Genomic DNA, 7,645 nt, shown 5'->3' on the forward strand with positions numbered 1-7,645 from the left:
GTAAGTTTTATTCATTCATAATGTAAAATCCGTTGCTACAAAAAGGTTCCAGATGACAAACACTCTCCAGTTGCAAACACTGCAACATTTATTTCACCATCTCAAAATTTCTAATGTTCTAAGTGAATCTTAAACAAAGCAATGACACTGGAACGTCATATCTCACCATCTGAAAATTTCCATTATTCTGGTCGTGGGTCTTACCAATTCAACTTGAGAGTACAAAGCAACAATGACATTAAAAGGGTCAAATTAGCAGCTCCGGAATGAAATTGTTTAGGACCTTCTTGACCAAATGCTCTCCGTATACAGCTCTTTCAGAGTTCCTAGCAAAACCTGTCATCTGAATACTAGTTTCCAAAGGCTCTACTGTTGTATCAAAGTTTGTCTGTTCATGCAACAAATAGCATGTGAGAAGGACAATTCCATGACTAATACAAGTGGCAAATGAAGAAACACACAGACCTCATAGAAATATGCTATGCAAACCCGAAATCTTGGAGAATTGTTGATAACGCGGTGCAAGGTTGATTCGTACAGACCATTGGCATAAATCTGCACTTTTACAATTTTTGTTAGAGATTCCAACTCTGAAGGACATAAGAGATTGGGGACAGTTAATTTACAAGCTATATACCTTTAGCATGTCACCAATGTTGCACACAAATGTTCCAGGAATTGGAGGAGCTGATATCCATTCGCCAGACAGTTTTCTTATCTAAAACAACTTAACCAATTAATGTGGCGGATACTAAAGCAGCAGTAGGAAAAATGAACCAGGAAGGACAGAAAAACTTCCATAAGAATTTAGAAGGTACTACTTTTGGCTTGCAAATCAGAAACATGCTCTTTGAATCGTAATATATTAAAAGTTTGGTGTGAAATGTTTTACAAGTTTTTGTACTGTGTTTTTTGGACAACAGAAAATATTTCACTGTTAACCAAATTTACAATGAAACAAATACTTGAAAATGCTTTCGGAAAACATGTTACAATGAAAAAAACGGAGCATAAAGAGAGCAAATTTACATCTAAATCAGAAAAGCCACATAATTGACATGCAACTAACTATAGCACAGACTTGTTTGATTGTATCTGCAAAATCAAAATGTAATAAAATGACTAAATGATTGTACCTGTAGAGCAGTTATATCATCATCTTGATTAATCAACGTCAACAAACCTATGCAACATTTTAAATGAATGAGATTGATAAACAAGATTTTCAGGGCCTTTGATCATCTGAAGGATGAGAAACTTACCATAGTCAGTGTGAGCTCCACTGGATTTATTTGAATGGAAGATAGGGACAAAAGAAAACAAGAAAGAAAATAAGATCATTTTCTTAAAATCAAATAAATGTGCAAGCACCAACAGCAGCAATATTGCATTACCATCCAATTTCATCTGTTGGGTCCGGACCATCTGGTGTTGATGCACCTGGGTAACCTATAATACGCATCACCCAAAATGGATCTCCAGCTCTTTCACCTTCAAATTCTTTTGGTGACCCAGTCAATGCTAAAGAAATTCCCCGCATAATATTTCTTGAAAGGTCTGAAACTCCCACAGAAATTTAAAGTTGTAAGTAGAAAATGTACAAAATCATAAGATGAGAAAGGAAAGAGTAGTCTTGGAAGGCATACCTGTGCAGAGTCTGATATATTCATCCATTAGTTCCTTGAAATTTTGAGGATTACTTGGCCTGCATAAGGATCATATAAAAAGTCGAACAAGTAGTATCATGAACACCATCAACCATTGAGTTAATAAACTATAAATTCAGTAAGAGAACCAGCTTCAAGTTCCTAGACCTATGTTAAAACTTCAGAATCAGCAACCAGATGATTGAATAGGATGCATTTTAATGCCCGAGAAAAATAAGCAAGTCAAATTACATTTTGCAACACAATTCAGATGAATTGTGGAACCCAAACAAAAAAGGTAAGCAATTAAGAGGTTGGGAAATAATGGAACAGAAACAGTTCATAGGTAGTTGTAGTTTAAACTCTACGCATCGTTAGCTATTCTACAGGTCTAGAAAAAGAAAAAAGAAAAAAAAAAAAGAAGTAAAACACTGTTCAATGGCTGATTAATAGCAAATCGCCCGAGCTAATTCTTGTTTAAGTCATGATTAAGTTTTATCCCATCAATCTCAATGATATGTTAATAAATCCTTATATATACAATACTTTCTGCTATAGAAAGATTTGGAGTATAGAAGTTTGGTTGAGAAACCTTAATTTCCACATACCATTGGTTAATTCCTTCCAAAGTTTTGCCAAGGTCTCCATACAGCCCTTCCTTCACTTCTCTATAGTACTGTTATTGGTGAGACAAGCTCATTATTAATAGTAATAATAAGAAAAGAGCAGCAGCATCAAGCCATCAAAGATGACAAATTCCATACTATAGACAAGTATCTATTCTTATCTTCTATCTACTACATCTAAGTGAATAATAGCACACAAGGTAAGAAGCTTGCAAGATTGATGCAGCTGCTCCAATTTCTCAGCAAGCAGCCAAGCACAGAACATCAATGTGCCTTCATAAATTATGATTGGATGTTTACCATAATGAATTGAAACAATAAGATATGATCATGTAAGGAAACTGCACGCTCTTAGTTGAAGCCCCCAGAATAAATTTAAAGGTTTTCAGTGCTTCATTTACGTTTTATTTCATTGCTAATGGCAGGGAAAATTTATGTGATCAGGCATGGACATATCACGTCGGTATTTTCATATATGCAACAGCTTCCTTCCACGATGTACATATCATGATTATAGCAAATGATGTCTACAAAAACACGTATAATGTGTAAAGCATATAGCAAAACCTACATCAATAGCTTCATGCATGTCAGGTATGCCTTTAGTTATATTTTCTCTAATTCTCTGGTATCCTCTGCATTCAAAAAAAATACTTGCAATCAATATGAATTCTACGGACCCTAGTCATTATCATAAAATAAAATTGATGCTCATTTACAATACACATATGTAGGATGTTATCCCATGAAGCAAACCTGTATCCCGCTGCCGGAGAAATCTTGATTTTGACTTTCTCTTCATTTGGAAGATCAAAAAAATTGTGAGCCACACTTTTTACCTCTTTGAGGAGGGAATCAGGAATACCGTGGCCTTTCTGAACAACCATAAGCATCATCATATTCAGATTTAGTAATAAATTTTTAGTAGAGAAGAAAAATAACACTGCAAAGATAAAATTACAATTTTGATTAAGACAACAGAGGAAAGATGATTTAAGTCCACTAAATTCTCTCTCTTAAAAACAATGCAGAATATATGAAAATCTGCAACACATTCCTTTTCACCTGTCTACAGTTATAGGCTTTCAATAAGTGATCAACTTTGTCTCGAGAGAAGAGGAGAAAAAAGTCTAGGATGAAATTTTTTTTCACAACGTCTTGCCACAAGGCCTACAACTGTAATGTGATAGAGTGTGATTGGTGAATAAAAAAATAATAAGTCTATGTATAAGCGATGGTTAACCATTTATAGATTGCTACGTTAGAGTTATGGCAAAAAAGTTGTGGGATAATTTGTGGTTCTAGAACTACTTAGTAAGCAGCTACCAAGTTCCTCTTGTATACATGCATGTCAGATCCTAGTTATATGTCTAATCCTTATTTCCCCCCAATTTTCATCAGATTATAATTTAGAATACTTACTTACCAAATAAAAATTTTGGAATATAAGATTTCAAACACACCATTAGTTGGTAATTGGTATTCAAGAAAAGGAGACAAGATAGTATGGAATCTTGTAACACGTTACAACCGTTTAACCCAAATTTTCTAATAATACAAGTTCCCTAGTCCCTACCCTCACCTGTTAGTTTCCCATATTTCCAGCCGCCATTTAAAGAATGACAGGAACTGTATTGATACATCTAGCTTTAAGACCACAATAATATTAAGATTATTGAGATTATATCCAAATGTTTACATATATATTCAGGTTGTCAGGTGAAACAAATGCTCACGATAATATAGTAATATGTCTTTCAGTGTCACTAAAAAGTACAGCCCACCAAAAACACAATCAAAAGTGCCACTCATTTTAATATAGGAGAATGTTAACCAGCACCGCTTGGTGCTGGTTAAGGGCAGAAAAAACAAAAAATATTTGTCAGAAAAAGTAAAAAATATCCTAAAATAATACTTGTAAACTGGTAATATAAATTAAGAAAGAAGACAATTTTTTTCAGAAAAAAGTGTGCTTAACGGACACCGGGCGGTGCCCATTAACACAACCCATAAATTAGAATATACTTGTACCACATAGAAGAATCCCGCCTCTCTACAAGCTTGGTCTATCTGTCTAACAACTTCAGACACACCTGGATCCTCGGCCATTTTGGATCATCACACTTGGCCAACAGAGCACTTATATCTGCATCACAAAGATAACAAGGAAAACCAGACCAAATATTAATGGAAAAACCTGTTGCACTGTCAGTGTGCTCGGGAGTGTTCCACGTTTTAAGGGAATGTTTGGTACAATACAATGATTATTACAATGTAATAAGAATCGGTATTACAAGGACTATGGGAAGCTGGCAACACATGAAACATGATCGAGATGTGGTGACAACACATGAATGAAATGCTGTACAGAATGATGAGGAGTGAATAACATCATATTTTGGTAAAAGTTCCAAAAATACCTATAAAATTATATATTTTACACTTTTTACGAGTTTTGCTCGATCATGTATAAATTGAAACAAAAATTATATAATTTATATATTTATGAGTTTTGCAGCATTCTATAGTGGATACCAGTGGCGTCTTTGCCTATCATGTTACTGTACAACATTGATTAAAAAAAAAGAAAGAGAAAAAAAGAACATGTCATTTGCAGTAGAGATAGAATAATACTGGTATAAAAAAAAATAAGAGATGATATACGTTGTTCACGCTCGAGTCTAGAGAGACAGGGAGAGACTGAAAGAGAGACTTGGGGCTTTTTGGAATCTTCAATTTAATATATTGTTACGTAGGTTGGAATAACTATATATTATATCAGTATTATGTCCTTTTAATAAAAAAATAAAAAGTATTATATGTCTCTTTTAATAAGGATTTTTTATTTTAAAAAACTAGTCGCTAACCCGTGCGATGCACGGGATAGTTAAATAAAAATAAAAAGTATTTATTTTGCTTAAAGTTCTATGACTTGACTTTAAAAAAAAAAAAATGTATAACTTGAAAATGAATGAAAATAAGTAATTTTTTGTTCAATATAATGGTTTAGAAAAATTCTTTTTCTTTCATATCATTGGTTTCACATAATACATCCCGGCGTGTGCTATTCTATGGTGATGACTTCACATAATACTCAACTGCAATTAAATCTAATATCTATTACCAATCTAATATATGTTATCTTGATAGTAGATCTACAAATTGTATTCTCATATTCTTAAAACTTGTCACATCATTATTATTATCTATATATAATATAAAAATGAAGTTTTTGACTTTTTGTGAGACTTACGTTAGAATTAAGATTAAAAAATAATTATATATTTTTTAATTAGACCTCACGTTAGAATTTAAAAAAAAAAAAAAAAAAAAAAGGACTCACTTTAGGTTTCAAAAAAAAAAAAAAAAAAGACTCACATACGAAAAAAAGACTTTAGGATTAAGGAAAAGAGAGAGAGAGACTCCTATTAGGACTCTCTCTTCCCTCCTCAAATTTTCTGCAATTTGGTACTATAAAATCAAAAGAATTAAATCAAATTAAAAAATATAAATAAAAAATGCTGATATGGAAAAATTGTAGAGAGGTTAATCAAAAGTCAAAGGCTTCGGTTTTATATATATAATACTAACCCATGCGATGCACGGTATAATTTAATAAAATATATGTATATTTTGCTTGAAGAGATAGTGACTTAAAAATGAATGATAATAAGTAATTCAATTTATATATAAAAGTTCATTAAAAAAAAAATATATATATATATATATATATACAAACTTCACCTCACAATACCAGTTGAGAATACACTTTGATCATCAAATATAATTATATAAGAATTGCATTTAGAGAGAGATTATGATGACTACACTAAGGACAACATTTTTATGAATTTATATGCTTGGAAGAGCATAATATTTACTTCAATGATACAATCATTCTTTTGAAAATATGTAAGAGGCTCACCAAAATAGAAAGTGGCACACAAAAATAAACAACAATTTCATATCAAAAGATGCAATATAAGCACACAACAATAACTACAAGAAATTGATCATGCAAGAATACATATATTTCACTGGACTTCCACTTAAAGTTGAACTTACCACAAATCCTAGTATCAAGATTTTTAGATTCTTGTAAAGTAAGACCAATATCAATTAACCAAAAAAATATTGTAGGGAATCAAATCATAAATTTAAGAGACATAAGTTATCCTACAATCGTGTTATGACTATTTGATAATTTAGTAAGAGCTAAAACAATAATATAGAAAAATTAAATAACCACAATTTTCATCAATCAAATATTGTCAAAAGCATAAATGGATAAAAAACCAAATCTAGGTCCACCACTTCATAAAATGGGAACTAATACACACCAGCTTTTCGAACTTCAACACAAAACTAACAAAAGCATAGATTATTTTGTATGAGCAATATACACATAAGTAGTAGTTATTATTCTATAATGTAAATGCTACAAACTAACTAAATAAATTATGAGATATGTAAAAGCAGACCAAAATTTTTTGTTTAGTAGGTTGCTTTATCTATTGAGATAAAGAATATACTTATATATATATATATATATATAACAATTAAAGCTAACTTGCACAATTGCTGATTTTTTTTTGTTTTTTTTTTGTTTTTTGTTTTTGAGGGAGAGCAATGGCTGAACTTATGCTTCAGATATTACTCACACTTCATAAATTAAGATTTGAAAAACTTCCAACAATATCCAAAAAATATAATAATAATAGTTCTTCATATATTAATTCTTTCATATAATACCTTTATAACCCCTGCACAATCAGTGTTCTTCATAAGGATGAGCCCTCCAAAAAAATAAAGAGAAAAAGAAAGCTTACCTTGAGGAACACTACCAAAATCATTACATTGGAAAGCAAAGGTTGGCAACGGTGGAGAAAATCACGCATTGAAAACCAAAGATTTATTGAATCAAGACCGTGATATTATTGAATCAAAACTTTGTCACATATTACAAAAAGAGATATGTCCTCAGGATTAATACAATTGCGTCTGACACTGGAAAAAGAGATAAAATTAATACCTTTAATTTACTTCTACCTGAGAGTCTTTAATCACATGAACACAACCCGCCAGGCAGCAACCTTCAGAGTTAAGGAAATTGATAACAACCGCAAAATCTCCTTCAACCTCAGTCACATTGGTGTCAATCTTCAGAGCAAAGACAATGGCTCCCTTCAGGGTTTTGAGTTTAGGGTTATAAAATAGAGTCGGGAGTTTCACCGTTTAAGTATGAATTATTTTTGTTATTTAAATAATAAATATATAAGGTATAAAATTTGTGGGGCCCAATAATCTATGGGCCAGGCCCATTTGCTCGTGGAGAGTCCGAAGGCCCAAGCCGAGGAGAGCTATGGCCCAAGC

General features: G+C 32.1%; 1 pseudogene; it reads right to left on the minus strand.

Annotated features, from left to right (window-relative positions):
- Positions 1–247: 247 nt before the first annotated feature.
- The window catches only part of LOC115950284, a 16,168-nt pseudogene continuing 8,770 nt past the window's right edge, over positions 248–7,645 (minus strand).

This window comes from Quercus lobata, chromosome 6 (genome assembly GCF_001633185.2).
Source record: "Quercus lobata isolate SW786 chromosome 6, ValleyOak3.0 Primary Assembly, whole genome shotgun sequence".
Classification (NCBI taxonomy): Eukaryota; Viridiplantae; Streptophyta; class Magnoliopsida; order Fagales; family Fagaceae; genus Quercus; species Quercus lobata.